Source organism: Pinus tabuliformis, chromosome 7 (assembly GCF_031772625.1).
Source record: "Pinus tabuliformis cultivar Carrire ecotype Pingquan chromosome 7, CPIR1, whole genome shotgun sequence".
NCBI classification, from domain to species: domain Eukaryota; kingdom Viridiplantae; phylum Streptophyta; class Pinopsida; order Pinales; family Pinaceae; genus Pinus; species Pinus tabuliformis.
The window spans coordinates 910,662,039-910,684,697 of record NC_142293.1 but is presented as its reverse complement, the minus strand read 5'-3'; the positions used below and the strand labels follow the sequence as shown (position 1 = coordinate 910,684,697).

The following is a 22,659-nucleotide window of genomic DNA, read 5'->3' as shown; positions in this document are numbered from 1 at the left end:
TTTCATTGGGATGGCTAGATGCACGCGCATGGTACCAGTGGACTACTCTTTTGAGTAGATCTTATTATTTGTGTTCTTCTCAAGTTTCGGGAATGAAACATGTTTAAGGGGGGTGCAATGTAGTATACCTGGGGGGGATAAACTTGAGTACACAAGGAGGTACCCAAAGTAATAATGAGATATAAGGATAATAAATAAATGGGTCATAGTTAAAAAATAAAGTGGTTAACTAAAATAATGTAAGGGATCACTAGTAGTTAGGAAATAATGTGATAAGCCCATTGTGTTGGATATATGATATTGAGAGACCAATGGTTATTACCCATGGTATCATATGTTTGAAGCCTATATAGAGGCTAGAGACTCTCCATTGAGGGATGTCAAGGATTATTGTTAGATCTATTACATAGACAGCTTCTTTGAAAGTTTGGGTTAAATTTTTCCAAAGAAATAAAAGAGTGGGTGTGAAAAAGTGCTTGTTCGATGTGAAAACTGTGAAACAAGGATCATTGGGGAAATTGCATAATTATATATATCGTGGGTTTCAAGAAAAATAGAAGAATTTAATGATCCACTGTTGCATTTCTACATTTGTCTCTCCAGGAAAAGGAGCATTGGAAAAGACAAACACTAACACGTTCCTTGGCTCCAATATAATATTGATAAGGAATTTCTTAAATACGTTCTCTAAGAACTCTAACTACTACAAGATCACTCACATATCCTCTACACACACTCTTGGATATTTTCTTATCCATAACTTCTCTCGTGGATACCAACTTACTTCTTAGCTTAATTACTATCTTCTATGGGTTATTTTTGAAATAAAATCATGGCCTCCCATCTTTCTTTCATAACAGTTCTCTCTTTTCGTCCCTTCTTGCTACTATAAAAGCTATTATACATCTTCCTAAGAATGTTGTACCACCTCCATTGAAAATTAGATGATTTCTCTCATTTTCTCCAATAAGAAGCTTGTGCTATCATAAATAATTAGATTGATTCCCTCACCCACCTCTTATATGAATATAAATACTCCATATTTTAATAACTAATTAAAACTATCCTTTTAACAATCACATCCATATATTTATTAACTAATATTTAAAGAATTAAATAATGACATGCATATATTTATTAAATAATATTTAAAGAATTAAATAAAAATTATATAATAATTCCCTTTAATTTAATGAAATTGTATGGGATTATAATCATGTGATTTTCACAACCCTTTGTTATTAGTTTCAATATACAATATTTTCATATCAAAACATCAGTTGCTTTTACTATTTTCGAGACACACTATCCACATATTATATATTTAATTAGGCCAATAGGCCTTTCCTATGCATCAACAATTGTCAACACTTTTACCCTCCTCCGTTGGATCAAGTGAGACACTTTCAATCGTTGATTTGACATGTGACTGCTTTTTCCAAATATACACATGGCAGGATATTTTTTACTACTTTTGCCCATTCTTTTATGTCATTCTTGAAGATATTTTTATTGCTTTTTCCCATTCTTTTATGTCACTCTTGGCCTCAGAGTTAATAGTTTCTTTGGTCTGCCAGTTGTTTTTGTTGTTCTTCTTCCTTGGGTTTTGGCAAGCACTGTTCTTCTTCCTTGGCTTTTGGCAAGCATTAATTAGTATTAAGCATTTCTAATTTTCCTCAAGAGGCTAGGCTTGCAGAGGAGACAATCGACGCAATGTTGTGGCGTTAGCGAGCGATCGATCATATCTGTGGCCTTCCCAACTTCATTTTCCATCCTTCGGAAACAATTGTGTAAAGCATAGTTTGAGTTTGACAGAGTTCTATCAGATGACAACGCTTGTCAAGCCTGGCGATAGATACTCGGAATTCTTACCAATAAATTATATATTATATTTTCTCTTGTTGTTTCTTGCCGTCAGTAATTTTATTGATGGAGCAGACACCAAGATTTCCAGCATAGTTTGTTGCTGCTGGCTGCAATCTAGTTTAGGCAAAGTTGATGAAGGGAAACAGATGGTTGCCTGGATTCGAAGCTGTACCACGGAGCAGCAGTATCTCCATCCGTGTTTGTTGTAAAAACAACATACAGTAACCTTTTATCAAAATATAAATAACCTTCATTTAAATCTAGTAGTTATTAAAGCTCATATCCATTTCACTCCATCTGAGATAATAAAAATTTGATAAAATATCCAAAGATCTAAAGCAGTTGCCTTCAACCGTTAACCTTGAAATCCTATTTAGCCTCTTACACAGTGGTAAAGAAAACAAGGCAAAGCTAGGCAAAGTGTGTAAATGTTTGCATTTCGAAAGTATTTTATAAATAGCCCAATTCATTTGTGTTGTAACTGCATGTTAAACATTTTGAAGACCTTATCTAAACACTGACACCGAGGACAAGTTTAATTCTATTAAGATGTCCAGCTGTTCACATCGTGAACATTTAGCGTTGGAAAATTAAAATAACAAACTAAATCATTTCTTTATAATACACATCTTAGTTCTTTGATTGAGGCATTCTGTCATTTACATAAAAGGTAAAGTAAATACGATGAGTCCTTCCAAAGAATAATGTCATTTAAAGTTTAGCGTCTTGTATTTGACTTCACGTTCTTACAATTGCAATGGAACTTCTCTAGCTCGATTACGGTTTCCAATCTCTGAACAGTGAAAATCTTGAACAGACAATATGCTATACATTATGTTGTTCTGAGAAATTTTTGCATAAAATTTTCACAAGAAACTTGTTCCAACCCTTGTCTGCCTCCGCGTATGCTTCGTCTTTTCAAAGAAAGATCAACAACATTGAACAGGATTGCAAAGTGTTTGATTTTGTGCCAAATCTTCGGGACCGAAAAACTCAACGAACAAATACTTTAGTGGACCACCAAGTTCATAAAATCACAGAGGCATTAACGTCTGCCAGGAAGTGGATGTTTATAATTATGAGAAAACCATATGCGGTTTTGGTTTTTGTTTGAATAGATTTCATTTGGCAATAAGTGTGTATGTCGAGTATGTACGATGATTATGTTTATATACGTCGAATATGTGCGATGATTATGTTTAGGCCGATAGAACTTTTTATGCATTAACAATCGTCGCATCCAAGCATTGAAATTTTAGAAGTTGGGTTTATTGTGCATATGAAAGAGCATATGTTCATGGTTTTGAAATTTTACTCAGAGAAAAGGAAAGAGGGATTTGGTATTGCATATGAATGAGATGTATTTTTTGTATACGCTTGGCCATCTATAGAAGTTTCTTGATTTTGGGTAATTAACTTACTCTAAAATGAAATAATACATTCAATGTATTCCTTGTAATATAGATATAAACAAAACATCTAAAGAAAAGTGATTGCACAATGATCCAGTCCAAGAAAACAAAGTTTTCCACAAACCAATTAACTCTTCTAGAAAAATTCAACAATTCCAATTTAATAATCCTATCAGCTTCTGTTTGTATCTTTTGGAACAATTGCTAATATATATGCCGTAATAATTTAGGGACTAGAACTTGGCAGTTATAAAATCAATAGGTTGGGTGGATACCAAAGTCGCATTGCTCAGTGATTAGACCTCTGCACAGAGAGAGACCTGTGTTGCCAAGCATTCAGATGATATTTGCTAGCATAGAATATAAGATAACCGCATCAAGGTATGTCCACTACAAGTAATGCATTGCATGATCACTGCTTCATATTCTAAGGCGGAAAAGCTTATTTTACATATTAGACCATGTATAATTTAGTCCCTACTCAATTTAGAATTGACACACATCCTTTAAAAATATATATATTTTAAATGAAAAAATATAGTAGATTATAATAAAAACTTTATAATCTCAATCTCATTATATTCTGGTTAAAAATAAGTAAAATTTTTATATAATTTTAAATAACATAATATAAATAATTTTAATAATATAATATAATTATATAAAATACCTATATTATATAATATAATTTTATATAATTTTAAATAAAATAATAAAAATTAAAAAACACTTCTGATTATTTATAAACAATGTAAGGTAAAATATATATATAAATTATTAGAATATATATATTTAAAGTAATATATATATATATATTATTAGAATATATATATATATTATAATATATATATATAAATTATTAGAATATTAAAAATTTCAGTAACCCACTTTTTGCATTTTCCTTTTCGACCCTCTGCATATACGAAATGCGGATCAAATTCTCGAGCACAGACCATAAAAATCCCTCTTTTCTGGGTCAGAGTGGAATAAGGAAACGACACCATAGCTGCTACTGGGCATATTCGGAAGTGTTGAAAATATTTCTTCCAGATAATTCTGCGAAACTCAGTCAGCCCTCTAGGGATCTCACTCTAAATCTTATATTGGGCAGATGAAACACATGCCTCGTTAGGAATCTTTTATTTCTGTCCGTTTCAAACTGTCCAAACTGTAAAAGGAAATGAAGGAAATCTTTGGGCGTCTGCGGAACTCATCTGAAAATATTATGATTATTTTCCCCTGTAATCTCTTTATTTAACTCTGCCGACCTCTGCAATACTATGCATCTTCATATTAGATTGTCTGAGCGATTCTATGTTGCTAGACTATTGCGTTCCAATCGACTTTTGTGACGCAGTCAGCATTCGATAGGAATTCATTGCCGACCTCCACATTACATTTATCGGCATGTGACGCAGTTTTGAGTGTTTATAAATTCCACCATCTTCACCCCAGCATTCATCCAACTCGACTAGTGTTGCCGTGCTGCAAACTCATAGGAGATATTGTCCATTTAAATTACAGATTCCATTGCGAATCGCTGAGCCAGAACTGAGCATTTGAGAGAGTCGAAGATCGAAAGAATGGAAGCTAAGCGTGGCAGTTTTAGTGTTGGGCAAGTCCAATTGAGGAACTTCTGCCCGGCAGACTTGGAAGACTTTTACGAATGGGCTAGTGACGAAGAAGTGACCAAGTTTATGACATGGGAAGCTTTTAAATCCAAGGAGAATCTCAGGGAGTTTCTGCTGAAGGTGGTGATTCCTCACCCATGGTTTAAGGCTATATGTTTCAGAGGGAAGCCTATTGGTCACGTCATGCTCAAGCAAGGAACCGGTATTCACAACTGCCGAGCCGAGATGGGGTACGCCATCGCTAGAAGATACTGGGGGATGGGCTTCACCACCGAAGCGGTGACAACAGCACTTAAAATGGGATTCAAAGAATTGCAGGGAGTGAAGAGAATTGAAGCTCTTGTGCTCCCTGAAAACGTGGCGTCGGCCAGAGTTCTGGAGAAGGCCGGATTTGTTAAGGAAACTTTCCTGCGTAACTACGTCCACCTGAAAGGAGCCGTTAGACACTGTCTACTATTTAGCTATGTTGTTTAGACATCAGTAACAATATCAATGTGACTTCCATTCCCTAAGTCCAAGCATATTTTGGAATCTGTAGCGGGCTTGTATGATACTAGAGATATATAATAAACATTCATCAAATATATTACAATGGTTTTAGTACCGGCAATGATGTGTATCTTCGTGGATTCCTGTTTCTATTAATATTAATATACACTTTAATTGACCGCAAATAAATGGTTGTTTTGAATAAAAAATGATCGTTTTAAAAACCACCATCTTTTAAATAATATGTTAAAGAAAAGGACCTGAAATAAACCGTAAAGAAATGGTAATGATAACTGGTAAGAAAGTATGATTGGTTTACAATTTTTTACATTTACAAATCCAAAATAATTATTTTATTAATAACTATATAGATAATAATTGTAATAATTATTTTATTCTGCTTTTGAAAATGGTTGGCGTTAGAAATAGTAAGTCCAATATTGGAAGTCTAGCCTGAGTTTGCATAAAGCATTAGCTAGAAAAAATTCAAGCCAAGTTAGTTTGATGATTCCACATTTAATCAGTGTTGTGGGTGAAAACCAAGAGCACAACTTTGTGGATGTGTATGTGATAATGATTAATGAATATAAATTTTGTTTGTGTAGTACTTGTTGGAAAGGCAGAGGAGGATAGGTACAAATTTCACACACACAATAACACAAGTTGCGGCTCTTCTATTGATCACACAAAATTATAATGAACCCGTTGTACTGTATTTAACCTTTACAACTAGTGACTCTCTCAAAATAACTTTGACATGCAACCACACTCTAGATTCTGCTTTAACTAAAATAAGACTTAACTCAACTTGACTCAACTTGATTTAGTTAATTGACTCTCTAATCTTTGATAACTCTCCATGCATGAGTAATTAGAAATTTTTAACACTCCCCTTAATTACAACAGCTAAACTAAGACATAACTCATGACAACTCAAACATGTTTGTTGGTCTATGTCTTAGCTAGGATTACAACACCCAAGTTTCCTCTGTGAAACTCAAATAGATCTTTCGATCATGACTTAGTAAACATATGAGCCAATTGATCAGTCGATTTACAAGGTAGCAAGTCAACTTCTCCATTGCTTAGAAGTTATCTAACAAAATTTTATCTAGTATCAATATACTTGTTCTTCTGATAAAACACACTATTATTGGATAGTGCAATGCTTGAGGTGTTTTCACAATATATTGTTGTTGATCCTTGTTGTTTCTGCTTGAGTCCATCCAATATTGTTCTTAACCACACTGCTTGACATGTTGTTGATGTTGCTACTACATATCCTACTCCTGCTAACGAAAGTGTCACAATAGGATGCTTCTTATATTCCCATGAAATCACACTTGAACTAAGATGGAAGACACAACCAAAAGAGTTCCTCATATCATCCATATTGTGTGCAAATCACTATCTATATATGCAATTAAATCCTTCTTCTCTGTCCTTGCATACATTATGCTACAATTTGTAGTTCCTACTATGTATATTAGAATTATTTTTCCCGCTCTCCAATTTGAGTCTTTTGGAGTCTCCATAAACTTGGAAATCAAACTAAATCCTTGCATAATATCCGGTCTTGTAGCTGTGAAACACGTGAGGTTGCCAACCAATATTTTGATTAGAGTTGGATTGAAATTTGATCCTTCATCATCCTTAACTTTATACATGGTGTAGGGGTAGGTTTACAATTTTCCATCCTCAATGTTTTCAACAAATATTTAGCATATCTATTTTGAGAAATAAAAATTCCCTTCTCGAATTTCTCAACTTCTATGCCAAGAAAATATTTCATAAGACCAAGATCTGTGATTTCAATTTTTTCTTCATGGTTGCTTTAAATTAATCTAACTCGAGATCACCGGTATAAATCATGTCATCCACATACAAATAAACAATAAAAATCTATCCATGCTCATTACATACAAGCAAACAATCAAAATATGTCCATGCTCATTTACCTTTCTGTACAAGGTAGTCTTAATGTTTCCTCTAAAAAATCCATTCTTGATCATGTAATTATCAATTATGCTATACGAATCCCTTGGTGCTTACTTAGCTTACTTATAAATTCTACTATCCCCCATATGCTTTCCATCTGTCCCATCACGTAAATGATTTTTTAATATGATCGTACCTTTGTTAACTATTGTGTCGTATGGCAACACCACGTCCTCCGAGAATTGTTTCATTTCTATTGGAATAGGTGGGTAGAGGCTCAACCCCTTGGAGAGATAGGCATGTGCATAATGTATTTGTTTCAACTCCTGTTTACTGAAATTTTTGGATCCTTATTACCTTCTAATTACTTTCTTCCTTCTAAAATTCTATAAATCTCCTCCACGATTTGATATTTGATGTGGGGATGTTGAAGGAGAAGTCAAACAAACCATGAGAGTGCTACAGGCATTGTGTCATGGCCAATAAAACTAAAATTTAAATAAACATCTCGCAATGAAATTTCAAAATACAAGAACCCATAATCGTCTCGAGATCTCATGAACACAAATAGTAAGTCCTCAGGCACCTTATGAATAGTTCTGGAGGTGCTGCTAAATTGTTTCTTGCACGAGGAAATGATGTCCATAACAAACTCGTCAATGATCTTTAAGGCATATTTGAGTTTGACATCGATGCCTACCCCTAATCGTCTCATGAATCTCTATGCAAACTTGGGCATCATGAATCTAAGCGTAGCTACCTCCCCCGCAACCTCTATTTCCTTGGTAAAGGGAACATCCAGAAGGCTTGGACTCAAGCAGTAGGGCTCCATGCCAAATGCCCTGTTATAGATATTATCAAAAGTAAACACATGAATATGTCTTGAAGATTAATTATTCTGTAGCTGGAACAAGTTTCGACCAATATCAGAATCAATTTCCCATGGATAGACTCTTGTGAGTATACCAAGTCAGCACCCTGATATAGTTATCCTACGATACATGTCGTTGATTTTGGAGCTTTAATTCCAACACTGAGTGTTAGGCCCCTATACTACTAGTGTAACCCCTTATTGTTATTAGTACAAACCCCTTATTATATTGTTGTACCCATGTAGTCCCCATATTGTTATTATTGTGCCACATAGAAGCCCACTATTGTTATTATTGTGCCCTTACATTATTATTTTTATGTCAGCTCTGATTATATTATGACCCCTTAGACTCCTATATATAGAAAGGAGGCCTTGTCATTTGTATCATCCAGGAATTGTTCATTTGTGTAATGTAAAGGAGGTTGCCCCCTCGAAGTAGGTTCATAATGCTCCTCTCTTTGATATATAGAGTCATGATATCCTACTTTAGTTTTGGGATCACTCAATTTATCTTCTTGGGCTTCATCATTAACCAGTGAGATGTGACATTTCTGAACATCATTTAGAACTAAAAACTCCTCTTCATTGCATTCCAGGGATGTTGACCTTCACTATATGATTCCAGCTGTGACAGATTTTCTAGAGACAAAGCCTTTAGCAGGAGTTCGAATTGGTGAGCACCATTCAAATTGTCTGCATCAAATTGAAGTTTGTTTTTTAATTTTGGAGCCACAATCCATTGGTTCACTTTCATAAGCTTCATTCTCATAAATCTGTTGGTTTTCATCTTCCTCCTTTTGAGGACCATTGAACTCATCAAGTCCAAAACACACTTTGCTCTTGTTTGAAAAATAAGACTTGATTTCATGAGCTTCATCCTTCACAGCCTCTCGAGCTTCCTCATTGTAGTTCTTAGGAGATACACTTTCTTGAGCATTCTGAGTTTCACTCTTGGAAAACTATTCAATTTGCTCTTCGCTTTCAACTACAGAGACCTGATACCCTTTAGTGGTTTTTGAATCATTCAATTCATCCTCTAAACCTTCATCATTAACAAGTGATATGGGATTTTCTTGAAGATACTCTTTACTGCATTTTTCATCGGCTTGATCTTCACAAAATCATACATACCTTGATGAGGGAACACATTGTTATAGTCTACAAAATCGATTGAAATGTTTCTTCTGTTTCAAGAATAGAATCAATTATACCTCAACAAGGGAACATATCATTATTATCTAGAAGCCTGGCTCGTTTAATTTGTTCTAGAATTATTGCAACAGATCATTAGTGGCTGGGTTGTGTTTCATGGAGTAAAAAAACTTATAAATGTGGAGAAAACACATCATTACTATAAATACAAAGGAAACCCATTTTTTTTCCTGAAGAATAATATGTGAACAAGGGAACAAATCAGTACTGTCTTAAGAATTGATTTTATTTTGAACAGTCTCCTCAGCCGTGACTGCTTTTTCAAGAACAAATTCATCCATAACTGAACAAGGAACACATCATTACTGTCGGTAAGGTTGAGCTTGTTTAATGGAGTATTGAAATCATTATAGCAAAGGGAACACATCATTAATATTAATACTAGGGGAACTAGAATAGAGTCAAGGCATTCCTAAACTAGCGAACACATAATACTGCCTTCAAAACTGTTTGAAGAATCAACAATTTCCTGAGCCGTGTCTGGTTCTGTTTCTTTATAATTACATGAACAACTAAATTTCTGCTTTGAAGTATCGCTCTCTATTTGTGTGTAGACACAAATCCAATCAACCTTGTAATGAGATGACTCACCTGCATGCTGGGAACCACTAGGCATTGGCTCATACATACTACAGACACTGTCCACTTTGGAACCATACAATTCATCAAGGCCATAAAACTGTTTGTCATTGTCTAGACTCTGAATAATGAAATTTGTCTTCATGAACTTCATCCTCAATAGCTTAGTTATGAGGTTGCAGACTAACATCTCAAACTCGAATATTCTCATAAGCTTCTTGAGGTTCGTCGTATGATGAATGAATCAGTTGATGATCTCCAAATTTCAAAGAAGTTGCATTATACAACATGGGAAAACCATCATTTTGGCTACTGTTATAATTCTTATGTGATTTTCGTTCTTCATCATCGTGAGTTTCACTTTTGTAAACTTGTTCAATTTGCTCTTCTTTTTCAACTACATGATCTTGATATCTTTCAATTGCATCTGAATTCTTAAACCCATACTCGTGAGTTCATTATTAACAAGTGAGATGGGATTTTCCTGAATAGAAGTAGCTGAAATGTACTGTATGCTGCATTCTTCAACATCTCGAACTTCATTGGATGATGCCTCCTTTCTAAATAACAATTCTTTCTTGTCAATGAAAAACTGTCTCCTTTCTAATTAAGAAAAGAAAAGGAATTTCTTTATGTATCCCATGGAGTATAACCTTTTATATGCAATTGTGTCTTATAACATGATAGTGTTGCAACCTAAGCCAACATAAAACATTGTAACAATCCTAGTTCCTTTGGGTGTGTTTTGAGAAATGAGTTCATCCTTTTATGTAAATGCACACCCCATTGGCTCATTGTTATATATTTCAACTTCTATGCAATAAATGGCCACATTGAGTTACTTGATATCTACCATTCTAGGAGATGCACTGGGATGATCTTTTGCTTGAATATGTGATAATGTGTTTGGCACTAGACTCTAATTCGTTAGCATGAAATAGGTTCTAGAGGGGTGTTATGAAAATACGATTGATTCTCCTCTGAACATCTCAAATCTCCACAAATCTGCGCATAGGTATAATACAAAGCCATGATATTTGTAGCTTGGATTTTTGAGAAGTATGAGGCATGAGATTGACATTATTTGGTTTAATCCCACACCAACATTTACTCATGAATTGATGAAACCAGAGCTCATGGGCATTTACTGCATTTTCATTCATATGAATTCACTTATTCCATGTGCAATCAACTATATTGGAGGGTTAAACATAATTCTGGGTTTTTATACCCTCTTTGCCACCAGTACTCTACATTATTTTATGTTTTTTCATTTTCCAAGCATATTTTAGGGTTCTTTATTGCATATTGGTGCTCTTCTAAAGCAGCACACCTTTATGTATATGGAGACATAAAGGTAGTGGTTCACCATGTGGTCTTAAGTGGAGATTACCCATACTCTAACAATTAATCAATGCTCAAGCACATATTTAGTGGCTGGGTTGTGTTTCATGGAGTAAAAACACTTATAAATGTGGAGAAAACACATCATTACTATAAATACAGAGGAAACCCATATTTTTTCTTGAAGAATAATACCTGGACAAGGAAACAAATCAGTATTGTCTTAAGAATTGATTTTATTTTGAACAGTCTCCTCAGCACTGACTGCATTTTCAAGAACAGATTCATCCATAACTGAAAAAGGAACACATCATTACTATCGGTAAGGTTGGGCTTGTTTAATGGAGTATTGAAATCATTATAGCAAAGGGAACACATCATTAATATTAATACTAGGGAACTAGAACAGAGTCTAGGCATTCCCGAACTAGCGAACACATCAATAATGCCTTCAAGTTCAAAGCTGTTTGAAGAATCAACAATTTCCTGAGCCATGTCTGGTTCTGTTTCTTTATAATTACATGAAAAACTTAATTTCTGCTCTGAAGTATCGCTCTCTATTTGTGTGTAGACATGAATCCAATCAACCTTGTAATGAGATGACTCACCTACATGCTAGGAAACACTAGGCATTGGCTCATACATACTAGAGACATTGTCCACTTTCGAACCATACAATTCATCAAGGCCATAAAACTGTTTCTCATTGTCTGGACTCTAAATAATGAAATTTGTCTTCATGAACTTCATCCTCAATAGCTGAGTTATGAGGTTGCAGACCCATGACTGATGTCATTCCTTCAGTTGCGGTTTGCGACCCATGACTGATGTCATTCCTTTTTTTTATGGTTGTTTTGCTGATTTCTTGATCGTATCTTCCATATCGCCCCCCAAAAAAATATGATTTTCAATATGTGCCCCATAAGACACAATATTTACCAAAACACTGTCATACTTAAAAAGACCAAATAACTGAAGAATTTTACAAAGCCCCAAATTCTCTTGCCAATAATTTTTTTTTATAAAATCTTTTATAAAATCCCTTATGCTTTTTTATATATAAAACAGATCTATTTATAGAATATCTTTTTATATAAAAAAAGCAAAAACCTTTATAAACTTGAACTTTTCAATATATCAAAAAATGACTCTAAAAACCTTCGAATACCTTTTATGTTAAAATCCTTCCATCTTTATGGCAAAACTTTCATATTTTATAAACATTTATCACGGGGAATAACCCATAAACTTTTAATAAATCCGTCCTTAAAAAACCCTAACACTTTAATATGGGTAAAAAGAATCCACCGAACTTTTAAAAAAGCCCTTCCGTAACAAATTTTTATGAGTCAGCGGTCACCACATGACGATTTAAACAAATTTTCTTGACTTGGTTAACGTGGCCGTGACTGGTTGAGACCTGCGTATGAATTCTCTATACGGTAAAGATAACCTGCATATGCGGTAAGTTTTTCATCTTTAACGTGGTTCTATGCTAAGCCCAACAACATTATAACACTCTGAATACCACTGTAAGGAGTGTTATAGGAAAAAATATTTCTCTCTTCTATTTCACTATTGTTGATTTGTTTTTTGGCTCTTTGTAACCACTCTGATACCAAATTGTTGTAAAGGCAGAGGAATTCACTTTAATTTATTGGAAAGGTAGAGGACTCAAAACACAAATTCACACACAAAATATATGAGGTGCTGCTTTTTTATTGGTCATACAAAACATGATTCTTACAATGAACCCGGTGAAGTGAAGGGTATTTAAACCTTTCTAATTAGTGATTTGCCTAGAATATCTTGACATGCACACACACTTAACTCAGTTAACTCATGCTCTAAATATGGATTGCACTTAACTCTTTATCCATCACTCATCTTGACTCACCACTCAACGCTCAACATTCATTTAACTCACTCATTAATTTTAATCAACTCCTAATTACCATTTCTAACATATTACTGTGTTAATGATTAAAAATATGCCCAATATTTTATAGTATGTGAATCCCTAAAAATATGCCCAACATTGCCATAAAAAATATATAATTTTGATCGAAGACCTACTCTCCCTCTCTACAAAACATAATATCCCACTCTAATTCAGATGGACTGAAAGATGTAGGATAAATTTCAAAAATTCATGTGCTCCCAATTACAAATTTAAAATGGATGATGCAGGGATGATATGGGCACCTACGATACAAGATGGGACGCAACATGTTTGGCAATTGCAAATGGACACGATGCTACAGGAGGCTGAACACCGCAACAACAGGGATAGCCAGTTCCGAAGATGGGACGTGAGGAAATCTGAAACGTTGATAAAAAGGTACGATATATTATGGTATTCGAACATACAACCTCTGCATTGATATGTAGGGTGAATGGGCGCTATCGGGGCACTTTAAATGGCCGATGGCAAGCCCGTTATTTGTTGTCGTTTTTAAAACAATCATTTCTTATTCAAAACTACATTTTATTTGTTGTCAATTAAATTGTATATTATTATTTTATATTTATTAGGCCGATAGGCCTTCCTTTGAATGAGTTTAGTCGTCTACCTATTGATTCTCTGATTGACATCTGGCGTCCCACTAGCATCTGGTTTAATTGACATCTAGCATATGTTATCGGACTATTCCTCCCTCACCAAAACCGCTTTCCGATTTCTGCTCCTCCCACTTTCCGCTTTCTGCTCTTCCACGACTTCCTGCAATAATGTTTCTGGGTCCTTCCACAACCTGCTACAATAATGTTTCCGGTTTCTACTGTGCACGACCTGCCTTGCTGCCTAACTATGAATTTAGCTCTCGATTATTCAGTGGTCATCCTGCTATATCCTGCCATACTTGACCTTTTAAATACCCATCCCAACACCTGTTGTCTCCTCAAATCTGTTCTTTATATTCCTCTGCTTAGCTGCTCCTTCTAAGTGAATCAAATTTATTTATGTGTGTTGTGAAGAAAAGAAGATGGTTAAGGAAGTAGGTCAGCCTAATGTTCAAGGATGGGCTGCTAGAGACGAGTCAGGAATTCTCTCGCCCTTCAATTCCACTCGCAAGTTTCTCCTCGCTTTACTCTCATAACTGCTTTTATTGATCCCCATTTGCAGAAAACTTACATTTAAATTGTTTGCTTCTATTGATACCCATTTGAAAAAAACTTACATTTAAATTGCCTTGAAAGGGAAACTGGCCACATGATGTTACTTTCAAGATAGTATACTGCGGAATCTATCACACTGATCTACATAAAATTGGTAATGAATGGAAAGCTTCCCAATACCCAATCGTTCCTGGGTAATGTCTTCATGATCTTCAACACTGCTTCACATCAAATAGCAAGAGAGAAAGAGTATATGCCTAGAAGTTCATGCTCAATTTTAATTTACTCGCAATTCTATTTTTGCAACCATGAAATAGTAGGTATAGTAGTTGAAGTTGGTTCAGAAGTGAAGAATTTTTCTTCTGGAGATTGTGTGGGCGTGGCCTGTAAGGTTGGAAGTTGCCGTCATTGCGATTCTTGTAGCAAAGGCCAAGAACAGTATTGTGAGGTGGTCATTTGGACGTATGGTAGCACCGATGTTGATTGTTCTGTCACTTTTGGAGGTTACTCATACTTGATGGTTTGTAACCAGAGGTGATTAATCATTATCCCAACTCATGCAACCATTTTTGTTTTAGGGCATATGGGCTAAACTCACCATAAAAGGCTTCCTTTTCTGTCCATATAATCTTGTTCATGTTTGGAATGGGATCAACAAGTTTCGGGAATCTCCCAATTGACTCAAAACCTCGGAAAATTTAATTCCGCCAAGTTCCGGCAGGCCTTGCCGAGATGGGTGGTTTGTCTCTTTTATATAAAACCGGAGACAAATGGCATTAATACTTTTTCTTTATATTGGTTAAATAGGGTTTTAATAATTTGGGTGGTTTGTGGGTTGTAAGTAGTTTTGTGGTGAAGGTACCAGAGAATATTCCCTTGGATGCCGCTGCACCAAATTTTATATGTGCGGGAATAACGGTGTACAGCCCCATGAAATATTTCCAGATGACGGAGCCTGGAAAGAGCCTGGGCGTGGTGGGGCTTGGCGGTTTGGGACACATGGCTGTCAAATTTGGAAAAGCTTTTGGGTTGCAAGTGACGGTGATAAGTACATCGCCTAGCAAGGAAAAGGAAGTGAGAGAAATTTTAGGAGTAGATCACTTTGTCATCAGCAAAGATGAGAAATAGATGCAGGCTGCAGTCAAGTCTGTAGAATATATTATTGACACAGTCTCTGCTAATCATGCTGTGAAGCCCCTCCTTAATTTGCTAAAGGTGAATGGTAAGTTGGTCATAGATGGTTTGCCAGAAAAGCCTGTGCAATTTGCTGCTCCGACTGTTGTTATGGGTAAGTCCTCCGTGCCCTTTTGTCTTGTAGATAAAAGATATGAACAAAATTATATTTCAATCAAACTGAGAGTGTCAAAGGCATCCACAGCTTAGGCAGTAATGCTATCTCTAAATTTTGGATTTCTCTACTGTTTTCTTTAACAAGAATTTGGGTGTTAATCACATGGAAGCTGGGATTTAATTTTAATTTTGGTGTGTGCAGCCCATCGATTTGTTGTGGGGAGTTTGATTGGAGGAGTGAAGGAAACTCAGGAAATGTGTTATAGCTGGTGAGAAGCTTTTAGCTCTCATAGAAGAGTAGGTTTATGGCTGAATGAGGATGTGAGAAACTAGGAACTGTAACTCGTAGAATGTAATAGATGCCCGAGAGCTTGAACAATTTGGTTAATAAAGTTTGCATAATTATGTTATAGTTTAATTTTGTGTAATTAATTTATTTATGAGAATGAGAGCCTAGAAGAAGACATAGCTAACGAGCTCAGTACTGGATTGGGCTCTCAGCTACTTGGAAATTTCCACAATTCTCTTGCAAAGGAGAGGACTAAGGTTTCTGGTGCCAAAGCCAAAGATGGAACGAGGACAATTGAGTCTACTGCTATTTTAGGTAAGAAGATTCTAAGGATCCATGAATGCTCAATCTGTAAAAAATGTTTTTCTTCAAGTAAGGCTTTGGGTGGTCAAAAGAGACGCCATTGGGGTAGCGGAGCTTCAGATACTATAATTACTAGTTATGGCAACAAGGAGACCCCTAAGCTACAACAGCTGCCTGCAAGAGTGGAACTATTGGACCTAAGCATGCCTGCCCCTTTTGATGATGATGGTGATGCCAGAGACCTCAATACTCTGGATGGTAATGCAGTGGATTTTCATGGAACTTCCCATGCCCAAACCCACAACGCTCCTTCCTTTCTGTCTTCGTTGATGAGAAACCACCCAAGGCAAGGACTGTTCTTGTACAATAGTGATGCTGATTTAAGTAAACATGATGAAGCAGATAGTAAGGTAGAAAGGATATTAGATTTGGTAGAGGGAGCCATTCAAAATTCCCAACGAGGGCACAATCATGGTTGCAATTGTAAGGCACACCATTCATTATCTGTGATTGACTCATTTATGTATACCTACGCATATAAATTTCTTTTTGTATAAGACCAATAATTTCTTTTTGTATAAGACCAATAATTTCTTTTTAAGTATTACAACAATGATATCATGAAACTTTGAAAATATTTAACAAATAGCTTTATAACCTTTGGATTCAAATGAGTGACTGCTCTATGCAAGATAACTAACACCAACTCAACTATCTCTTTGGTTTGTACCAAACATTGTGAACATGATTTCACCGATTCCCAACATCAATGAGAAAATTTCGTTGTGAATTTGTAGTTATTTTACATTTATGGATTAGTTAATTTAGTAGATATTTTATGTTTTTAGATGAGTTAATTTTGTTAAATTTATTACATATTTTAAGAATTAAATGTAGGAAGATGTAGTTATATATATATATATATATATATATATATATATGAAGGAAGATGTAATTTTTTTAAATGAAGGTGCAAGGGAATTAGGGCAATAGCATAGTCCTCTCGTTCCCCACATTTGCTTGGAATAGGAGTTGTTGTTATGAAAGCTGGAAGATGCTGGACTGCTAGGTGAAACAGGACCTCCTACAATAACGTTTCTTTCAATTCTATTGTTGAATTTATTTTGTAATAGATATTTGTTTACTCATGTTGTTCTTATTTGGTTAATGATCATGTAAAAATAAAAAGAAAGATATTCCTTTCATCACTAATTTTGAATTGCTTGTTTGCTGGTTGAAGAGTGAAGAGGAAAATATTTTTTTCCATAAGAAATCTCTTTATATTCCATATGAGGAATATAAATGTTTCGGTCCTTACAAAAAATATCCATTATGAACTCAATACATCACATGGAGGGATTGAACCTATTTGGGGGCGATAACAAGTTAACAACATTTATTCCAAACACCTGAGCTAAATCTGGTTGATGTGTGTGTGTGTGTATAAGTTACACAGATTTCACATTTAAATTTGGATATAGATCCACCGGTGTTTTAAACATCAATAATTTGTTTTTACATTACATTAAGTCATTTTATGAACCATGTCACTCTTAACATGTTACTTTTAAGATTACTTACTAACTTGTTATCAACATTTATGCCAACCACCTGAGCTAAATCCGGTTGATGTGTGTGTGTATAAGTTACCAAATTTCAAATTTAAATTTGGATATGGATTCACCAATGTTTTAAACATTAATAATTTTTTTTTACATTGCATTAAGTCATTTTATGAACCATCTCACTCTTAACATGTTACTTTTAAGATTACTTACTAATAACATGTATGTGGTTTATAAAGTTTACATTTAATTCAATTATGTACAATGGCAGTGGTTTATAAAAATTATAATTTAATATATTTAAGAGCCTAATTCAGAATTCCACAAAAACAATTGTTGAACTTCTGACTCTATCAATCCCTCTTAAGGTGATATGTGAGGAGATGCCAACCCGAAGGAAATATGCTACATGTCACTACCAGAATTAAAAAATGAAAAATTAGAAATGGAGTTTATTCAAGAGTGGGCTTCTCTAAATCTATGGATCCCATTTTTGGTGCGGTCAAATTTATGGAAAGACCATGCAAAGTTCACAGCAACGATTTATGAATAATTAAGTAAATGAAATATCAAAATTGTATCTTACTTGGGACAAGCACAGTAGATTTGATACAAACTGCTCATTTTTAAATCAATTCAAAACATTTTAAAAATATATATTTATATATAAAGAAAGATTTCTCAACCTTTCTTTACAATATTTCCTATTACACTGCACTAATGTGGCAGGTTTCACGAAGAAAATGAATCAATGTTGGAGAAGAGTTACAATTGTGGAAGCATATGTTTGTGTAAAAGTTAACCAATACCCAAAGTGACAATACAATATTTTCAGTTTTTAATATGTTTTTGAAAAATACTTTTACTTTTTAATCATTCTTAGAAATTCAACCATTCCTAACTTCATAAGTATATAAGCCTCCCTTTGTACTTTTGGGACAATGAGAAGTTGATACCCTTTCTTTCGAATCAGTTCCCTTTGCATTTTCGTCTATTTTTTGCCAGATTTGACATCTGTTACATGATTTAATTATCCTGCATTGTTTATGGAATGATATGCGTTGTTTATGGAATGATATGGCTTTAAAGTTAAGTCACTACGTGGGTTGTTGTTTTATGCCATGATGTTGCGTCTTTTTATCGTGGGCGGTTGGTTTATGCAATAACGTGGCTTGAAAGTTGCGCCACTACTCTTATCTATTGAAAGAAGCGAGTTCATCATGGTTTTAAGTGTTATTTGCAGTGTTTTCCCAGGAAAACCAGTACGCAGGTTCACGGAGGATTGTGAAGTCCAGAGTTCTCGGTTGTTTTACTTGCAGGGTTTCTAGATTCCTTGTATGTATCAGAAGTTAAATATAAAGACCTAAGAAGCCTTGTGCTGCATGCAGGAATTCTGAGCGGATTTTTGAGCTGATGCCAAAAGTGATGGACGCTTGCTAGACTTTGACTTTCTGTGCAGTTAATTTCCTTTTGCGTCTTCAACGACTTCCTAATAGTTTTCCAACATGGGTGAGATTGCACAAAACATTTGATTCAATTTCATTTTAGTTTAGTTATAGTACGGTAGTTGTGAATATCGGTTCCTTGTTTGAGCATGACGTGACCAATAGGCTTCCCTCTGAAACATATAGCCTTGAACCATGGATGAGGAATCACCACCTTCAGCAGAAACTCCCTGAGTTTCTCCTTGGATTTAAAAGCTTCCCATGTCATGAACTTGATCACTTCTTCGTCACTAGCCCATTCGTACAGGTCTTCCAAGTCGGCCGGGCAAAAGTTCCTCAATTTAAAATAAACAGGAATGTGAATAAATATATATATATATATTATATATATATATATATATATATATATATATGAGACAAGTTTTTTTTTTTTTTTTTTTTTATAAACTATGAGATGCTCACTTGGGTAGACTATGAAGACTATGAAGCTCATTAATTTGGTTGAACCCTATATAGTGATATTTGTTATAGCACTATATTGTTCAAATGAATATTTTATATCATCGTATTTGTTTTCACTTGAATGCCTGTTTCAATCATACATTTATATTAATATAATATTATAGATATTATAATATTAGTTTTATGGTTTTAATGTTAACTTTTAAATTTCAATGAGTTGGCAATGGATGAGTTTTTTTTCCTTAACAAACTATTTAAATCCCAAAAATGATATCTAATATAATGCATTGCTTAAACCCCCTAATACTTAAATTCAAAAAAGAGTGAAGGGATCTCTTCTTGAATGGTTCATGAGGCACAATACTTGCTAAGGTTTTGCAAATGGGGTGGCAAGCTAAGTGGGCTTGATTGTGGGGAAAACTCCACAGTTAAGCGCGCTTGAGCCAGAGGAGATCCAGGATGGGTGACCTCTTGGGAAGTCTTGGTTACTGGGTGCAAGCCCAATAATATTTTAGTGAAATGTTTGTGAGTTGATTTATATGGGTGAAAATGTATTGTAATATTATAATATTTTTGTGAAACGTTTGTAAGTTGATTTATATGGGTGAGTTGATTTATATGAGTTGATTATAATATGTTTTCTTCCAGAGGTAATTAATCATTATCCCAACTCATGCAACCATTTTTGTTTTAGGGCACATGGGCTAAACTCGCCATAAAAGGCTTCCTTTTCTGTCCATATAATCATGTTCATGTTTGGAATGGGATCAACGAGTTTCGAGAATCTCCCAATTGATTCAAAACCTCGGAAAATTTAACTGCGCCAAGTTCCGGCAGGCCTTGCCGAGATGGGTGGTTTGTCTCTTTTATATAAAACCGAAGACAAGTTGGGATTTGATTTTAATATTGGTGTGTGCAACCCGTCGATTTGTTCGGGGGGAGTTTGATTGGAGGGGTGAAGGAAACTCAGGAAATGTGTTATAGTTGGTGGGGAAGCTTTTAGCTCTCATAAAAGAGTAGGTTTATGGCTGAATGAGGATGTGAGAAACTAGGAACTGTAACTCGTAGAATGTAATAGATGCCCGAGAGCTTGAACAATTTGGGTAATAAAGTTTGCATAATTATGTTATAGTTTAATTTTGTGTAATTAATTTTTTTATGAGAATGAGAGCCTAGAAGAAGACATAGCTGACGAGATCAGTACTGGATTGGGCTCTCAACTGCCTGGCAATTTCCACAAGTCTCTTGCAAAGGAGAGGACTAAGGCTTCTGGTGCCAAAGCCAAAGATGGAACGAGGACAATTGAGTCTACTGCTATAAGGTTTCTGGTGCCAAAGCTAAAGATGGAACGAGGACAGTTGAGTCTACTGCTATTTCAGGTACGAAGTTTCCAAGGATCCATGAATGCTCAATCTGTAAAAAGGGTTTTGCTTCAGGTCAGGCTTTGGGTGGTCAAAGGAGATGCCATTAGGGTAGTGGAGCTTCAGATACTATAATTACTAGTTGTGGCAACAAGGAGACCCCTAAGCTGCAGCAGTTGCCTGCAAGAGTGAAACTATTGGACCTAAGCATGCCTGCCCCTTTTGATGATGATGGTGATGCTGGAGACCTCAATACTCTAGATGGTAATGCAGTGGATTCTCATGGAACTTCCCATGCCCAAACCCACAACCCTTCTTCCTTGCTGTCTTCGTTGATGAGCAACCACCCAAGACAAGGACTGTTCTTGTACAATAGTGATGGTGAGTTAAGTAAAGATGATGAAGCAGATAGTAAGGTAGAAAGGACATTAGATTTGGTAAAGGGAGCCATTCAAAATTCCCAGTGAGGGCACAATCATGGTTGCAATTCTAAGGCACACAATTCATTATCTATGATTGACTCATTTGTGTATACCTACGCATTGAAATTTCTTTTTGTATAAGACCAATAATTTCTTTTTGTATAAGAGCAATAATTGGTAAGTATAAGTATTACAACAATGATATCATGAAAATTTGAATATATTTAACAAATAGGTTTATAACCTTCGGATTCAAATGAGTGGCTGCAATGTGAAAGATAACTAACACCAACTCAACTATCTCTTTGGTTTGTACCAAACATTGTGAACATTTATGGATTAGTTAATTTAGTAGTTATTTTATGTTTTTAGATGAGTTAATTTTGTTAAATTTATTATATATTTTAACAATTAAATGTATGAAGATGTAGTTTTAATTATATATATATATATATATATATATATATAAAGGAAGATTTATTTTTTTTAATTGAAGGTGCAAGGGGAATTAGCACTACAACAAAACCAGCGATTAGCGTCCCTTTTTACTTCTTTTTTTGCATCTAGAGCCCATTTTTGGTGCTATTTGCATCCATTTATCAAATATGGTGCAAAACTTGACACAAAATTTGCATCAAGTTTTGCACCAAATCTTACACCAAGTTTAGCACCAGGTATTGCAATAGGTTTTGCACCACGTTTTGCACCAAATTTTATGCCAAGTTTTGTGTCATCCTTTGCACCAGGTTTTGTTCCCGGTTTTGCATCAATTTTGGCATCTATTTTTGTTTGACATACTTTTGCATCCTCATTTGCATCCACTTTTTTCACCTACACTTGCATCAACGTTTGCATCGACTTTTGCATCCTTTTTTGCATCCTTTTTTAAATCATTTTTTGCATCCATTTTTTCATCCATTTGTGCATCACTTTTGCGTCACGTTTTACATCGAGTTTTGTGTCTACTTTTGCATATAATTTTGCATCTACTTTTGTTGCATCCACTTTTCCATCTTGTTTGGCATCCATATTTACATCCTCTTTTGCATTTATTATTGTA

At 34.9% G+C, this 22,659-nt stretch overlaps 1 pseudogene; it reads left to right on the top strand.

The window, feature by feature from the left end:
* Positions 1-14,329: 14,329 nt before the first annotated feature.
* LOC149250616 (putative mannitol dehydrogenase) lies at positions 14,330-21,644 on the top strand (annotated as a pseudogene).
* Positions 21,645-22,659: the final 1,015 nt, after the last annotated feature.